This window comes from Hyla sarda, chromosome 11, assembly GCF_029499605.1.
Source record: "Hyla sarda isolate aHylSar1 chromosome 11, aHylSar1.hap1, whole genome shotgun sequence".
In the NCBI taxonomy this organism is placed as follows: domain Eukaryota; kingdom Metazoa; phylum Chordata; class Amphibia; order Anura; family Hylidae; genus Hyla; species Hyla sarda.
This window is the reverse complement of record NC_079199.1, coordinates 85,661,123-85,679,197: the sequence shown is the minus strand read 5'-3', so window position 1 is coordinate 85,679,197 and position 18,075 is coordinate 85,661,123. Positions and strand designations below refer to the sequence as shown.

General features: G+C 46.9%; 1 long non-coding RNA gene across 1 annotated transcript in view; it reads left to right on the top strand.

Moving 5' to 3' along the window:
• LOC130295509 (uncharacterized) overlaps positions 1-17,861 on the top strand; it is a 34,377-nt gene extending 16,516 nt beyond the window's left edge. Inside the window, exon 3 of the long non-coding RNA XR_008848860.1 lies at positions 17,496-17,861. This is a non-coding gene — a long non-coding RNA (uncharacterized LOC130295509). The remainder of the gene's footprint in view (positions 1-17,495) is intronic.
• Positions 17,862-18,075: the final 214 nt, after the last annotated feature.

Here is an 18,075-nt window from a genome sequence, read left to right as displayed (position 1 = left end):
CACCCCTCACAAAATGTAATATGGGGTGCAGTGAGCATTTACACCCTACTGGCGTTTGACAGATCTTTGGAACCGTGGGCTGTGCAAATAAAAAATTACATTTTTCATTTTCACGGACCACTGTTCCAAAAATCTGTCAGACACCTGTGGGATGTAAATGCTCACTGTACCCCTTATTACATTATGTGAGGGGTGTAGTTTCAAAATGGGGTCACATGTGGGGGTCCATTGTTCTGTCACTATGGGGGCTTTGTAAACACACGTGGCCTTCAATTCCTGACAAATTTTCTTTTCAAAAGCCCAATGGTGCTCCTTCTCTTCTGAGCATTGTAGTTCGCCCACAGAGCACTTTACATCCACATATGGGGTATGTTCTTACTCAGAGGAAATGGGGTTACAAATTTTTGGGGGGCTTTTTTTCCTATTTTCCCTTGTGAAAAGGAAAACTTTAGGGTAACACCAGCATTTTAGTTAAAACATTTTTTTTTCTTTTCCCATCCAACTTTAACGATAATTCGTCAAACACCTGTGGGGTGTTAAGGCTCACTATACCCCTTGTTACATTTCGTGAGGGGTGTAGTTTCCAAAATGGGGTCACACGTGGGTATTTCTTTTTTTGCGTTTATGTCAAAACCACTGTAAAATCAGCCACACCTGTGCAAATCACCAATTTAGGCCTCAAATGTACATGGTGCGCTCTCACTCCTGAGCCTTGTTGTGCATCCGCAGAGCATTTTACGCCCACATATGGGGTAGTTCTGTACTCAGGAGAAGTTGCTTTACAAATTTTGGAGGTCTTTTTTTCCTTTTACCTTTTGTGAAAATAAAAAGTTTGGGACAACACCAACATGTTAGTGTAAATTTTTTTTTTTTTTGCACTAACAGGCTGGTGTAGACCCCAACTTTTCCTTTTCATAAGGGGTAAAAGGAGAAAAAGCCCCCCAAAATTTGTACAGAAATAGTACAGAAGTACCCCATATGTGGCCCTAAATTGTTGCCTTGAAATATGACAGGGCTGCGAAGTGAGAGAGCAACATGCGCATTTGAGGACTAAATTAGGGATTGCATAGGGGTGGACATAGGGGTATTCCACGCCAGTGATTCCCAAACAGCTCAAACTTGAAGCAGGAAACTCACTGTAAACCCGCCTGTGTGAATGTGCCCTGCAAACCTCCAGCTGTTGCAAAACTATAACTCCCAGCATGCACTGACAGACCGTGCATGCTGGGAGTTGTACTTTTGCAACAGCTGGAGGCACACTGGTTGGAAAACCTTCAGTTAGGTTCTGTTACCTTACTCAGTAATTTCCAACCAGTGTGCCTCCAGCTGTTGCAAAACTACCACTCCCAGCATGTACTGATCGCCGAAGGGCATGCTGGGAGATGTAGTTATGCAACAGCTGCTGGTACGCAACTACAACTCCCAACATGGCGAGACAGCTGTTTGCTGTTCGTGCATGCTGGGAGTTGTAGTTTTGCAAGATTTAGAGGGCCATGGTTTAGAAACCACCGCACAGTGATCTCCAAACTGTGGCCCTCCAGATGTAGCAAAACTACAAATCCCAGTATGCCCAGACAGCAAACTGCTGTGTGGGCATGATGGGAGTTATAGTTTTGCAAGATCTAGAAGGCCACAGTTTAGAGACCACTGCACAGTGATCTCCAAACTGTAGCCCTCCAGCTGTTGCAAAACTACAAATCCCAGCATGCCCATGCAGCAAACAGCTGTCTGGGCATGCTGGGAGTTGTAGTTTTGCAACATCTGGAGGGCTACAGTTTAGCGACCACTATATAGTGGTCTCCAAACTGTAGCCCTCCAGATGTTGTTAGGAAACAACTCACCGGCTTCTGTAGTCAGCAGGATCGCTGCACACCGCACCAGGGAGAGGATCGCCGCCCGCCGATCGCCACAGGTAAGGGACCTCCACAGCCGCCGGTCACACCACAGTTCCCACCGTTCTGCCCTTACTACCGTGGGTGGGCAGAACGGGGGAACCGAACTTTAAGCCAACCCCAATCTGCTATTGGTCGGTCGCTTCTGACTGGTCAAGATATAGAACTTTTACTTTCTCCTTATGCAGGATATTCCTGAAAATGTCAGTTAATTCTCCTAATTCCATAAATAAGGTTTCTTCTTACATAAAGTTGATCTATTTTCAACTGAGGCCACCATGAACTGTTATAATGTTCTATTCACACTTATAGCGTACCTGTCAGCTCCCACAGAAGAAAAAAAAATCCTGATCATGTACATTTAATTTTTATCCCTCTATCACATATCTATATATATAAAACTCAATGTGTGTGTATGTGTATGTATGTATGTATGTTCCAGTATCACATCCAAACAGCTAAAGATATTAACATGAAACTTTGTACACGTTACAACAAACATAGGATAGGTAATTTAACCCTTACTTACCCCCATTTGCGAGGGTCAGGGTTTTTATTTAAAGTCCCATACAAGTCTATGGGAAATATATGCTAATGCATAACTTCCATACTACTACTGATGCTTCCATACTACTACGATAATACTCGGTCACATGTTACTTATATGTCCAATAAAAATATATGATAGTTAATTTAACCCTAACTTACCCTTTCTTGCCAGGGTCGGGGTGTTTGTTTAAAGTCCAATGCAAATCTATGGGAAATGTATGTTCCAGCATAACTTTAGTTTGGCTGGAGATATTTTGCTAATACTTGGTCTTATGTTACTTATATGTCAAATAAAAATATATAATAGTTAAATTAACCCCTAACCTACCCCCATATGTGAAGGATGGGGTTTTTGTTTCAAGTGCCCTGCAAGTATATAGGACTTTTGGTGCCATACTCCATAAGCTCTGCTCTGCATCTCCTGGTGAATGCGTCAGTCTGGCTGGCAAGCCACACCCTCCATGCATTCCATACCTCATCTTGCAAAGACTCACGCCCACCCTTTAAACCATACCCCTTTTATTTTTAGCTTACAATATCTTCACCACAACTCAGCCCCACCTGAGGACGGGATATGAGGATTAGAAATGAGGATTAGATATGAGGACAGGATATTGGGACGGGATTTGAGGACGGGATATGAGGACTGGATATGGGGATGGGATATGGGGATGGGATATGAGGTCGGGATATGAGGACAGGATATGAAGATTAGATATGGGGATGGGATATGAGGTGGGGATATGAGGTCAGGATATGAGGTCGGGATATGAGGATGGGATATGAGGACAGGATATGAGGATGGGATATGGGGACGGGATATGAGGATGGGATATGAGGACGGGATATGAGGATTAGATATTGGGATGGGATATAGGGACGGCATATGAGGATGGGATATAAGGTTGGGATATGAGGACGGGATATGAGGTTGGAATATGAGGAGGGGATTTGGGGTCGGAATATGAGGAGGGGATATGGCATCAGGATTTAAGGACAGGATGAGAGGACAAAAGCTTCCTCCTTTGTTGCTTTTCCTCCCCCACAAGGATAAGGTAGGAAAAACCAGGCAGTGCCGGGTACTCAGCTAGTAATTATTATAAAAATCCCTCTTTTCATTAGCTCACAGTGTTAGAAATCCTCTCAGTGGAAGGGGGCGTGTCCCTCCCTTGTGGTGGGAGGGGATTGGTGTGTCTGCTCATGTGTCTGTCCATCAGTCATCTCTTGTCCATGACTTATGGACAAGCCTGGTGCTGCTGCAGGACTGGTTAGTGTCCCAGTTGGTACGGGGACACCTAGTGGTGGGATTTTCAGCAGTTGTTTTCTTTACTAACGATTCTAATTTTTTTAAACAACCATATTACAAAAGGTCTTTCATTTTCATCAGTAACAACATATAAAAAGTTTGACAGTGGCCATTTAAACCTTTCCTCCCACCACTATTATTGGCAATGGCATTTTTGTATTTTATTTCCCTGTTTTCCAAGAGCCATAATCCTCAACATACACATATGTAGGCTTTTTTTGTGAGATAGTATGTATTTTTAACCCCTTAACGACGCAGGACGTATATTTACATCCTGCGCCGGCTCCCGCGATATGAAGCGCGATCGCGCCGCGATCCTGCATCATATCGCTTCGGTCCCGGCGCTCATCAACGGCCGGGACCCGCGGCTAATACCACACATCGCCGATCGCGGCGATGTGCAGTATTAACCCTTTAGAAGCGGCGGTCAAAGCTGACTGCCGCTTCTAAAGTGAAACTGAAAGTATCCCGGCTGCTCAGTCGGGCTGTTCGGGACCGCCGCGGTGAAATTGCGGCGTCCCGAACAGCTGATCGGACACCGGGAGGGCCCTTACCTGCCTCCTCGGTGTCCGATCGACGAATGACTGCTCTGTGCCTGAGATCCAGGCAGGAGCAGTCAAGCGCCGATAATGCTGATCACAGGCGTGTTAATACACGCCAGTGATCAGCATAGGAGATCAGTGTGTGCAGTGTTATAGGTCCCTATGGGACCTATAACACTGCAAAAAAAATGTAAAAAAAAAGTGTTAATAAAGGTCATTTGACCCCTTCCCTAATAAAAGTTTGAATCACCCCCCTTTTCCCATAAAAAAAAAAAAACATATGTGGTATCGCCGCGTGCGTAAATGTCCGAACTATAAAAATATATCATTAATTAAACCGCACGGTCAATGGCGTACGCGCAAAAAAATTCCAAAGTCCAAAAAAGCGTATTTTGGTCACTTTTTATACCATTAAAAAATGAATAAAAAGTGATCAAAAAGTCCGATCAAAACAAAAATCATACCGATAAAAACTTCAGATCACGGCGCAAAAAATGAGTCCTCATACCGCCCTGTGCGTGGAAAAATAAAAAAGTTATAGGGGTCAGAAGATGACATTTTTAAACGTATAAATTTTCCTGCATGTAGTTATGATTTTTTCCAGAAGTGCGACAAAATCAAACCTATATAAGTAGGGTATCATTTTAACCGTATGGACCTACAGAATAATGATAAGGTGTAATTTTTACCGAAATATGCACTGCGTAGAAATGGAAGCCCCCAAAAGTTACAAAATGGCGTTTTTTTTTCAATTTTGTCGCACAATGATTTTTTTTCCGTTTCGCCGTGCATTTTTGGGTAAAATGACTAATGTCACTGCAAAGTAGAATTGGCGACGCAAAAAATAAGCCATAATATGGATTTTTAGGTGGAAAATTGAAAGGGTTATGATTTTTAAAAGGTAAGGAGGAAAAAACGAAAGTGCAAAAACGGAAAAATCCTGAGTCCTTAAGGGGTTAAAGGTACCATTAAATGTACTATATTATGTATGGAAAAACCTGAGTGGCAGGCATTGAAACAAAAATGCAATTCCACCTTACCTTATTTTTTCTTCAATTTTTTTTTACAACGTTCACAGGTGTAAAAATAACTTTATTCTGCACGTCAGTAAAACGATGGTAAAGAAATAAAATGAAGTATATATTTATTTTATTGTTTTTTTTTCTTTCTTTTATCTGTACCTATTTTGAATATAAAAAAAATTTATAGAAAAAAAGTGCCGATTCTTTGAGGAAAGGGGTTCTCTCAGGGTGGAGTGTGGTGTGTTTGGTGTGAATGAGACTGATAAACCAACCGCTTTAAGGTCTAAATACTTATTAAAAGAAAAAAAGGAAAAAAACACCTTAAATCTGTGTAAGTTTGTGTTGTCCTAGGGTGTTATACCATACTAATAAATTATGCTTATTTACTTATAATGTTATTTTTTATTGTTATGTTATTATCGCAATATTCTATATATATATATATATTTTTTTTATATACCGTATTTTTCGCCGTATAAGACGCACTTTTTCTTCCTCAAAACTGGGGGGGAAAAGTCGGTGCGTCTTATACGGCGAATACACCCCTATTGCGGCGGTCCCTGCGGCCATCAACGGCCGGGACCCGCGGCTAATACAGGACATCACCGATCGCGGTGATGCCCTGTATTAACCCTTCAGACGAGGCGATCAAAGCTGACCGCCGCGTCTGAAGGGAAAGTGACACTAACCCGGCTGTTCAGTCGGGCTGTTCGGGACCGCCGCGATTTCACCGCGGCGGTCCCGAACAGCCCGACTGAATAGCCGGGTTAGTGCTTACAGGACACCGGTGGGGACCTTACCTGCCTTCTCGGTGTCTTCTCCGTTCAGGGATCCCCTGTATGGCCGGCGCTCTCCTTCCTCGTCATCACGTCGTCGCGTACGTGCGTCGGCGTGCGTAACGATGTGATGGTGGCGACGGAGAGCGAGGATACCCGGCCGGCAGCAGAGACATTCCGGAGCGACGGGGACGCGGCGACAGCGTTGTAGCGACATCCAGGCATCGGTGACGGGTCCGGAGCGGCGGGGACACGTGCGTATTACCTCCTATGCAGAGGTCTTCAATCTGCGGACCTCCAGATGTTGCAAAACTACAACTCCTAGCATGCCCGGACAGCCAACGGCTGTCCGGGCATGCTGGGAGTTGTAGTTTTGCAACATCTGGAGGTCCGCAGGTTGAAGACCACTATTGGGTTCAAAATCTTTATTTTTTTAGATTTTGCCCCTAAAAATTGGGTGCGTCACTGCATATAAATTGCGATCAATACTGCATAAGTAAGGTATATACCTAGTGATCCCGCCAGTAGAATAGCGAGTGTAGCTCTGGAGCCCAATTCAGGATCAGTAGATAAGATAAGTACATTATATCTAGAGTACCCTTGGATTGTATCATGGGGTCCATAAAACTGACTCACAGGAGCTAGCTAACTTTTACTTTCTCTTCATGTGGGATTTTCCAGCAAGTGTCATCATTTTTCTGAATCCATAGATAAGGTTTCTTCCTACATGTACTGTTATAATGCTCCCTTCAACCTTAACCCTTTCCTGCCACAATGATTCTATTTCCCCATCTTCCAAGAGCCATAACTGTCAACATAGCCGTACGGAGGATTGTTTTTGTGAAATGTATTTTTAATAGTACCTTTTAATTTACCATATTAGTTACTGAAAAACTTTTTAAAAACTGAAAGTGGTATGGCAAGGAAAAAATGCAATTCCGCATTCTATTTTCTAGTTTTACAGAATTTACAAGCAGATAAAAAATTACTTTATTCTGCAGGTCAATTCAAATATGGTGATACAAAATGTAGATTATTTTTCTTATGTTCTACTAGAGAGTTTGGTTTTTTTAAAGGTTGAAATATCAATTTTATTGGTACCATTTTAGGGCACATGTATTTTCTTTATTACTTTTTATTTTTTATTTTACTTAGGCATCAGAGTAACCAAACAATAGCACTATTAGCATTATATATATATATATATATATATATATATATATATATATATATATATATTTTTTTATAGAAATATTTTATATATACTGTATATACTCGAGTATAAGCCGACCCGAATATAAGCCTAGGCCCCTAATTTCACCCCAAAAACCCAGGAAAAGTTATTGACTCGACTATAAGCCTAGGGTGGGAAATACATCATCCCCCCATGTCATCATCCAGACCCCGTCATCATCCCCCCCCCCTACATCATCACCGCCTGTCAATCCCTTCATCAGTGGTCTTCAACCTGCGGACCTCCAGATGTTGCAAAACTACAACTCCCAACATGCCCGGACAGCCATCGGCTGTCCGGGCATGCTGGGAGTTGTAGTTTTGAGACCTCTGGAGGTCCGCAGGTTGAAGACCACTGCGGCCTTCGTCATCATCCAGACCCCCCCTTTTGTTTTCTACTCACCTCCCCTCGGTGGGAAGGAAGGGTGAGATGGTCCAGCCATCTATGCTGCAGGGACCGTCCGGTGGGGAGGGTTAGTCGTTCCGGGCTGTCCATTTTCACCGGGAGGGCCATCTTCTCCGCGCTCCAGGCCTGCCCCGGACTAGTGACGTTGCCTTGACGACGCACAGGGACGTTCATGCGCGTCCCAGTGCGTTGTCGTCAAGGCAACGTCACAGCCAATCGTTGTCTGGGCATGCTGGGAGTTGTAGTTTTGCAACATCTGAAGGTCCGCAGGTTGAAGACCACTGAGAAGGGATTGACTCGAGAGTTCACTCGAGTATAAGCCGAGGGGGCGTTTTTAGCACGAAAAAATTGTGCTGAAAAACTGGGCTTATACTGTGTGTGTGTGTGTATATATATATATGTAATATTGTAATAGCTTCGACATTTACAGCTTTGTAAGTTTCCATTTTGTCACAAGACGTCTCAAGACTCCTCAAAATAGTAACATTTTATTACTATAGATAAAGATCGAAATTTCCAGGTACCTAAATGACCACAGAAGATATATAAACAATAGAAGTTTACAACCTCCTAAAATGTATATGCATGCTAAGGTAATCTGAGTTTCACTATTTAAAAAATTTTTTTTAACTATCATAATAAAAAAATTAAACATACACATGGATGGTTCCAAGTCCGACTTAGGGAGTCCCAAACATTGCTTGCATAGGGCCCTGTAAGTTTAGATTTATGTTTATGGGTTTCACTATGCAGGATAAATCATTTCAACACATGGTGATACTATTTATTTTAAAAAAAATTTTTTATAGTTTAGATTTTTTATTGGAAAAATGGGAAAAATTGATTTATATATATATATATTTTTACATTTGTATAAATTGTTTGTGCAGTACATTGCAATACTAATGTATGTATGATACAAATGTCTGATACGAGTGTTTTGCAGTGATTTTCTATTAAAGGCTGGCTATGGTTATATTAGAAAACTACCTACCTCAGCAGCCACAGAGGTCTGCAGAAGACCCCGGCTGCCAAGACAACCTATTAGCACCCTGTGATTGCATATTGGGTGCTTCTCTACATGACTAAGAGCAACTGCTCGAAACGCGTCGGCGTTTCACCCCCCCCTTTGTTTTTAGTGACATGTCACTCGCCACAACTTGGCCATTCAAAATGTTGGGAAGTATGCATTCATTAGAAACATATGACAGATAGCACTAAGGAGTTAATGAGCAGACAGTTTTTGCAGGCTGTAACAGTGACTCCTACAGGTGACAAGGAAGAACTATTTTTTTTTTTTTTATTTTTATTAATTTATACCATCATGTTAAGCCATGGATATACAGAGCTTCTGTTTATAATGTAGATTGTAGATTCTCTTTGCACTCAAAGGAATGAGATGACAGGGCTGGACCAACTCTCTTTGTAAATAAATATGTCTATATAAAAGCTCAATTATATATTGAATATACTTGTATAATACTGCCATACAAAGGGAAATAATAGTTCCATACCAATCCTACACCATACAGCCATTCATTACTCAATAAATACAGCCATACAACACCTAATGTAATACCTCTATAGCAGTGATTCTTAAATAGAGGATGGGAGTCCAAATCCGAACCATGGCCACAACTCATATGGATCGCCTGCAGGCTCTCCCCTCATTCATTTGCATCAGCGTCTTTAAAGTGTTAATCTGTTGTTATCAAAAACTTTTTATATAATGTAGATAAGACCATTATATAGATATATTTGTTAGATATGTGGTGGCCCAGTACAGGAGTTGCTCTCCTGTACCTTTTCTGTCCTGTGTGGCGGATTTCAGTGTCCCCTGAGTCCACCATCATTATGTGTGCCTTAAATGGTTAACAGTGTCCTATGTTCTCTATTAAATTGCCTTTCTAATGTTCATATGCCTTTAAATGTTGTTACCAAGTCATGTAAACAGGGAAGGTGTCAGTGACCAGGTGACTTGTGGGTGACCTATGAGAGTCCACCAAATTTCTCCCTTATAAACCCAGGGAGGAACTAGCTAGTTCAGTTTTTAGACCTTGCTGATGGGCAGTACAGTCAAGATATGAGAGTGTCTGGTGTCCTAAGGGCGACCTAGGCCTAACCACGCAGCCACGCTTCAATCACCAAGTGCCCCTTCAGGTGAATGTCAAAAGCCTGGTAAGCAACCACAGGGGTGAAGTCAGTCAAGTCTGCTAAAGTCAGCGTGGGTCTGCATAATTCAGTCCAAGTCCACTAAAAGTCCCAGCGTGCCTCCTAAGTCATTGGTCTTCTCCTTGGGCTTACTGAGCTGTAAAGACTATTCCATCTGTCGGCCTTAGTAAAGCTGCCATTGTTCCCTAACTTTGCAGTGGAGTGATTATTTTCCCCGCGCCTAGCCCAGGAACCAGCGGCCATACCTCAGGGGGTGTAGAGGAGAACCATGCCCTGGCATCACAAACACAAGGGGTTAAGGCCATCTGCCCCTAGGTAATAACAGCTGCCCTTTCGTCGCACCCTCACCACGTATACATGGAATAAAAAATGTGTATGATTATGCCCTGCTTGTCCTCAGTGTACAGAGCCCTGCTTGTCCTCAGTGCACAGAACCCTGCTTGTCCTCAGTGTACAGAGTCCTGCTTCTCCTCAGTGCACAGAGCCCTGCTTGTCCTCAGTGCACAGAGCTCCGCTTGTCCTCAGTGTACAGAACCCTGCTTGTCCTCAGTGCACAGAGCCCTGCTTGTCCTCAGTGCACAAAGCACTGCTTGTCCTCAGTGTACAGAGCCCCGCTTGTCCTCAGTGCTTAGAGCCCTGCTTGTCCTCACTGTACACAGCCCTGCTTGTCCTCAGTGTACAGAGCCCTGCTTGTCCTCAGTGTACAGAGCCCTGCTTGTCCTCAGTGCACAGTGCCCTGCTTGTCCTCAGTGTACAGAGCCCTGCTTGTCCTCAGTGCAAAGAGCCCTGGTTGTCCTCAGTGCACAAAACCCTGCTTGTCCTCAGTGCACAGAGTCCTGCTTGTCCTCAGTGCACAGAGCCCTGCTTATCCTCAGTGCACAAAGCCCTGCTTGTCCTCAGTGTTCAGAGCCCTGCTTGTCGTCAGTGCACAGAACCCTGCTTGTCCTCAGTGTACAGAGTCCTGCTTCTCCTCAGTGCACAGAGCCCTGCTTGTCCTCAGTGCACAGAGCTCCGCTTGTCCTCAGTGTACAGAACCCTGCTTGTCCTCAGTGCACAGAGCCCTGCTTGTCCTCAGTGCACAAAGCACTGCTTGTCCTCAGTGTACAGAGCCCTGCTTGTCCTCAGTGCTTAGAGCCCTGCTTGTCCTCACTGTACACAGCCCTGCTTGTCCTCAGTGTACAGAGCCCTGCTTGTCCTCAGTGTACAGAGCCCTGCTTGTCCTCAGTGTACAGAGCCCTGCTTATCCTCAGTGCACAAAGCCCTGCTTGTCCTCAGTGTACAGAGCCCTGCTTGTCGTCAGTGCACAGAACCCTGCTTGTCCTCAGTGCACAGAGCCCTGCTTATCCTCAGTGCACAGAGCCCTGCTTGTCCTCAGTGTACAGAGCCCTGCTTTTCCTCAGTGCACAGAACCCTGTTTGTCCTCAGTGCACAGAGCCCTGCTTGTCCTCACTGTACACAGCCCTGCTTGTCCTCAGTGTACAGAGCCCTGCTTATCCTCAGTGCACAAAGCCCTGCTTGTCCTCAGTGTACAGAGCCCTGCTTGTCCTCAGTGCACAGAACCCTGCTTGTCCTCAGTGCACAGAGCCCTGCTTATCCTCAGTGCACAGAGCCCTGCTTGTCCTCAGGGCATAGAGCCCTGCTTTTCCTCAGTGCACAGAGCCCTGCTTGTCCTCAGTGCACAGAGCCCTGCTTATCCTCAGTGCACAGAGCCCTGCTTGTCCTCAGTGTACAGAACCCTGCTTGTCCTCAGTGTACAGAGCCCTGCTTGTCCTCAGTGTACAGAGCCCTGCTTGTCCTCAGTGTAAAGAGCCCTGCTTGTCCTCAGTGTAAAGAGCCCTGTTTGTCCTCAGTGTACAGAGCCCTGCTTGTCCTCAGTGCACAGAGCCCTGCTTGTCCTCAGTGTACAGAGCCCTGCTTGTCCTCAGTGTAAAGAGCCCTGCTTGTCCTCAGTGTAAAGAGCCCTGTTTGTCCTCAGTGTACAGAGCCCTGCTTGTCCTCAGTGCACAGAGCCCTGCTTGTCCTCAGTGTACAGAGCCCTGTTTGTCCTCAGTGTACAGAGCCCTGCTTGTCCTCAGTGTACAGAGCCCTGTTTGTTCTCAGTGCAGAGAGCCCTGCTTGTCCTCAGTGTACAGAGCCCTGCTTGTCCTCAGTGTACAGAGCCCTGCTTATCCTCAGTGCACAGAGCCCTGCTTGTCCTCACTGTACACAGCCCTGCTTGTCCTCAGTGTACAGAGCCCTGCTTGTCCTCAGTGTACAGAGCCCTGCTTGTCCTCAGTGTACAGAGCCCTGCTTATCCTCAGTGCACAAAGCCCTGCTTGTCCTCAGTGTACAGAGCCCTGCTTGTCGTCAGTGCACAGAACCCTGCTTGTCCTCAGTGCACAGAGTCCTGCTTATCCTCAGTGCACAGAGCCCTGCTTGTCCTCAGTGTACAGAGCCCTGCTTTTCCTCAGTGCACAGAACCCTGTTTGTCCTCAGTGCACAGAGCCCTGCTTGTCCTCACTGTACACAGCCCTGCTTGTCCTCAGTGTACAGAGCCCTGCTTATCCTCAGTGCACAAAGCCCTGCTTGTCCTCAGTGTACAGAGCCCTGCTTGTCCTCAGTGCACAGAACCCTGCTTGTCCTCAGTGCACAGAGCCCTGCTTATTCTCAGTGCACAGAGCCCTGCTTGTCCTCAGGGCATAGAGCCCTGCTTTTCCTCAGTGCACAGAGCCCTGCTTGTCCTCAGTGCACAGAGCCCTGCTTATCCTCAGTGCACAGAGCCCTGCTTGTCCTCAGTGTACAGAACCCTGCTTGTCCTCAGTGTACAGAGCCCTGCTTGTCCTCAGTGTACAGAGCCCTGCTTGTCCTCAGTGTAAAGAGCCCTGCTTGTCCTCAGTGTAAAGAGCCCTGTTTGTCCTCAGTGTACAGAGCCCTGCTTGTCCTCAGTGCACAGAGCCCTGCTTCTCCTCAGTGTACAGAGCCCTGTTTGTCCTCAGTGTACAGAGCCCTGCTTGTCCTCAGTGTACAGAGCCCTGTTTGTTCTCAGTGCAGAGAGCCCTGCTTGTCCTCAGTGTACAGAGCCCTGCTTGTCCTCAGTGTACAGAGCCCTGCTTATCCTCAGTGCACAGAGCCCTGCTTGTCCTCAGTGTACAGAGCCCTGCTTTTCCTCAGTGCACAGAACCCTGTTTGTCCTCAGTGCACAGAGCCCTGCTTGTCCTCACTGTACACAGCCCTGCTTGTCCTCAGTGTACAGAGCCCTGCTTGTCCTCAGTGTACAGAGCCCTGCTTATCCTCAGTGCACAAAGCCCTGCTTGTCCTCAGTGTACAGAGCCCTGCTTGTCCTCAGTGCACAGAACCCTGCTTGTCCTCAGTGCACAGAGCCCTGCTTATCCTCAGTCCACAGAGCCCTGCTTGTCCTCAGTGTACAGAGCCCTGCTTGTCCTCAGTGCACAGAACCCTGCTTGTCCTCAGTGCACAGAGCCCTGCTTGTCCTCAGTGCACAGAGCCCTGCTTGTCCTCAGGGCACAGAGCCCTGCTTGTCCTCAGTGCATAGAGCCCTGCTTTTCCTCAGTGCACAGAGCCCTGCTTGTCCTCAGTGCACAGAGCCCTGCTTATCCTCAGTGCACAGAGCCCTGCTTGTCCTCAGTGTACAGAACCCTGCTTGTCCTCAGTGTACAGAGCCCTGCTTGTCCTCAGTGTACAGAGCCCTGCTTGTCCTCAGTGTAAAGAGCCCTGCTTGTCCTCAGTGTAAAGAGCCCTGTTTGTCCTCAGTGTACAGAGCCCTGCTTGTCCTCAGTGCACAGAGCCCTGCTTGTCCTCAGTGTACAGAGCCCTGTTTGTCCTCAGTGTACAGAGCCCTGCTTGTCCTCAGTGTACAGAGCCCTGTTTGTTCTCAGTGCAGAGAGCCCTGCTTGTCCTCAGTGTACAGAGCCCTGCTTGTCCTCAGTGTACAGAGCCCTGCTTATCCACAGTGCCCAGAGCCCTGCTTGTCCTCAGTGTACAGAGCCCTGCTTGTCCTCAGTGTACAGAGCCCTGCTTGTCCTCAGTGCACAGAGCCCTGCTTGTCCTCAGTGTACAGAGCCCTGCTTGTCCTCAGTATACAGAGCCCTGCTTGTCCTAAGTGTACAGAACCCTGCTTGTCCTCAGTGTACAGAACCCTGCTTGTCCTCAGTGTACAGAGCCCTGCTTGTCCTCAGTATACAGAGCCCTGCTTTTCCACAGTGCACAGAGCCCTGCTTGTCCTCAGTGTAAAGAGCCTTGTTTGTCCTCAGTGTACAGAGCCCTGCTTGTCCTCAGTGCACAGAGCCCTGCTTGTCCTGAGTGTACAGAGCCCTGTTTGTCCTCAGTGTACAGAGCCTTGCTTGTCCTCAGTGCAGAGAGCCCTGCTTGTCCTCAGTGTACAGAGCCCTGCTTGTCCTCAGTATACAGAGCCCTGCTTATCCTCAGTGCCCAGAGCCCTGCTTGTCCTCAGTGTACAGAGCCCTGCTTGTCCTCAGTGTACAGAGCCCTGCTTGTCCTCAGTGTAAAGAGCCCTGCTTGTCTTCAGTGTAAAGAGCCCTGTTTGTCCTCAGTGTACAGAGCCCTGCTTGTCCTCAGTGCACAGAGCCCTGCTTATCTTCAGTGCACAGAACCCTGCTTGTCCTCAGTATACAGAGCCCTGCATGTCCTCAGTATACAGAGCCCTGCTTTTCCACAGTGCACAGAGCCCTGCTTGTCCTCAGTATACAGAGCCCTGCTTGTCCTCAGTGTACAGAACCCTGCTTGTCCTCAGTGTACAGAGCCCTACTTGTGCTCAGTATACAGAGCCCTGCTTTTCCACAGTGCACAGAGCCCTGCTTCCCCTCAGTGTACAGAGCCCTGCTTATCCTCAGTGCACAGAGCCCTGCTTGTCCTCAGTGTACAGAGCCCTGCTTGTCCTCAGTGTACAGAGCCCTGCTTGTCCTCAGTGTAAAGAGCCCTGCTTGTCTTCAGTGTAAAGAGCCCTGTTTGTCCTCAGTGTACAGAGCCCTGCTTGTCCTCAGTGCACAGAGCCCTGTTTGTCCTCAGTGTACAGAGCCCTGGTTGTCCTCAGTGTACAGAGCCCTGCTTGTCCTCAGTGCACAGAGCCCTGCTTGTCCTCAGTGTACAGAGTCCTGTTTTTCCTCAGTGTACAGTGCCCTGCTTGTCCTCAGTGCACAGAGCCCTGCTTATCTTCAGTGCACAGAGCCCTGCTTGTCCTCAGTGTACAGAGCCCGGCTTGTCCTTAGTGTACAGAGCCCTGCGTATCCTCAGTGCACCGAGCCCTGCTTGTCCTCAGTGTACAGAGCCCTGCTTGTCCTCAGTATACAGAGCCCTGCTTGTCCTCAGTGCACAGAGCCCTGCTTTTCCTCAGTGTACAGAGCCCCGCTTGTCCTCAGTATACAGAGCCCTGCTTGTCCTCAGTGTACAGATCCCTGCGTGTCCTCAGTGTACAGATCCCTGCGTATCCTCAGTGTGCAGATCCCTGCGTATCCTCAGTGCACAGAGCCCTGCTTGTCCTCAGTGTACAGAGCCCTGCTTGTCCTCAATGTACAGAGCCCTGCTTGTCCTCAGTGTACAGAGCCCTGCTTGTCCTCACTGCACCGAGCCCTGCTTATCCTCAGTGCACAGAGCCCTGCTTGTCCTCAGTGTACAGAGCCCCAATTTTCCTCAGTGTACAGAGCCCCGCTTGTCCTCAGGATACAGAGCCCTACTTGTCCTCAGTGTACAGAGCCCCGATTTTCCTCAGTGTACAGAGCCCCGCTTGTCCTCAGGATACAGAGCCCTGCTTGTCCTCAGTGTACAGAGCCCTGCTTATCCTCAGTGCACAGAGCCCTGCTTGTCCTCAGTGCACAGAACCCTGCTTGTCCTCAGTGTACAGAGCCCCGATTTTCCTCAGTGTACAGAGCCCCGCTTGTCCTCAGGATACAGAGCCCTACTTGTCCTCAGTGTACAGAGCCCCGATTTTCCTCAGTGTACAGAGCCCCGCTTGTCCTCAGGATACAGAGCCCTGCTTGTCCTTAGTGTACAGAGCCCTGCGTATCCTCAGTGTACAGAGCCCTGCGTATCCTCAGTGTACAGAGCCCTGCTTGTCCTCAGTGTACAGAGCCCTGCTTGTCCTCAGTGTACAGAGCCCTGCTTGTCCTCACTGCACAGAGCCCTGCTTATCCTCAGTGCACAGAGCCCTGCTTGTCCTCAGTGCACAGAACCCTGCTTGTCCTCAGTGTACAGAGCCCCGATTTTCCTCAGTGTACAGAGCCCCGCTTGTCCTCAGGATACAGAGCCCTGCTTGTCCTCAGTGTACAGAGCCCTGCGTATCCTCAGTGTACAGAGCCCTGCTTGTCCTCAGTGTACAGAGCCCTGCTTGTCCTCAGTGTATAAAGCCCTGCTTGTCCTCAGTGTACAGAGCCCTGCTTGTCCTCAGTGCACAAAGCCCTGCTTGTCCTCAGTGCACAGAGCACTGCTTGTCTTCAGTGTACAGAGCCCTGCTTTTCCTCAGTGCACAGAGTCCTGCTAGCCCACCCATAATTCCTATATTTGGTCTACTTACATAGACACACAGGCAATTGTTGGAGGGACAAAATATACACATTTTTTTAACCAATGTATATTACATATATGTTTTCTACATTACAAAAAAAGTTTTTTGGTAATGACAGGTACACTTTAATTCACCAATAGAAATGAATATCCTGCCTGGCCGTCCGGTGCTTCTCCTGGGATGCAGGCGCCATGAATAGCGCTGCCTGCATCATCTGCTCTGGCCAGGCCTGACTAGAAGAGGCCACAGCAGGGGAGCAGCAGAGGAAAACTGTTCAGTGAGTAAATGTGTTCCTCCACCTGTGACTCTCCATTTGCTTCAGAACTACGGCTCCTATCATGACCTTCTCTCTGTGCATGATGGGAGTTGTAGTTTTCAACAGCTGGAGAGTCACAGTACATGGGGGGGGGGGGGGGGCTCAGTGCCATCATATTCAGGGCAATGTGTGTGGCAATATTAAACCAGGGGCACAGTGTGTGGCAGTAATATATTCAGCAGCACAGTATATGGCAGTATTATACCAGGGGTACAGTGTGTGGCAGTATTATATTCAGGGGCACAATTTGTGGCAGTACAAAACTACTATTTTATTCATGGCACTGAGGCAGCTAGGTGACCGTAGTGTTTAGCTTGGACATTCACTGCATGGCAGACTTAGATAAGTGGACCCTCACTGAAAATTGCTGAGTACCCCTGCTCTATACAGTATGCAAATAATACTACCATATGTGTCCACATATATCCTGCCATTCAATACCCAGATACATTTTACATTCAGTGCCCACATAATACTGATATGGCCCTTATAATGCTAAAACGGGGTAACTTTCTGAGGTTAGTTGTGGGAAAGAAGAGAATCAAGGAGATAAATTGTTATGTTACTAAAGGAGTATTAGATGCTTAGAGAAGACTTCCAGCAGATGTGCTTGGTAAATCCACAGCATACTATTGTAAACCTTCCCTGGGATAAACATATCGATCCTAAGTTAAAAATAAAAAGGGTATGATAAAAGGGTAGACATGATTGATTGACCAGGTGTTCTCTTTCTGTCTTCTTCTCTGTTTTTATTTGTCATTCAGGAGTCTGGAGAGTTGGGTGACAGGTCCTCTGTATGCAGTTTTCAGCTTTCTGCATAGTTGACACTGCCCTGTGTACGTGCGGAGGAGTGCGCCTTGTTTAATAAGTGGATAGATGACAATCTCTTCTGCATCCTGTCCGGGATCTGTTCCAGCTATCTCACATATCCAGAGGACTCAATTACACTCCCAGCTCTGTGCAGACTTAAGTGGGAACATCCATGTAATATGTATTACCAATGTTCTTGTCTAAATTTGAGCAAAAAAAAAAAAAGAGTCAATCTCAGTCTAATACATTGTATTTAACCCTTTGGCAACATCCGTTGTACATGCTGTACTGCTGTACGGAATGTGCTCATGAGCAAAACTCCCTCCGGACATCAACTCTGATCCCAGTCATATAGCCGCCTAGAAGCCAAGGTCAATAGTGACCGCCGCATCTAGGAGGCTGGTTAGGTGCTGGTCCTTTCATGTTTCCCATCACTGCTCCGTGACACAATTGCCAGTGTAAATCTATTGTTATGGCAACCAGGGGTATTCTGGAGGCCGCCATGGCTCCTATGTTAGATTCACTAATACAATC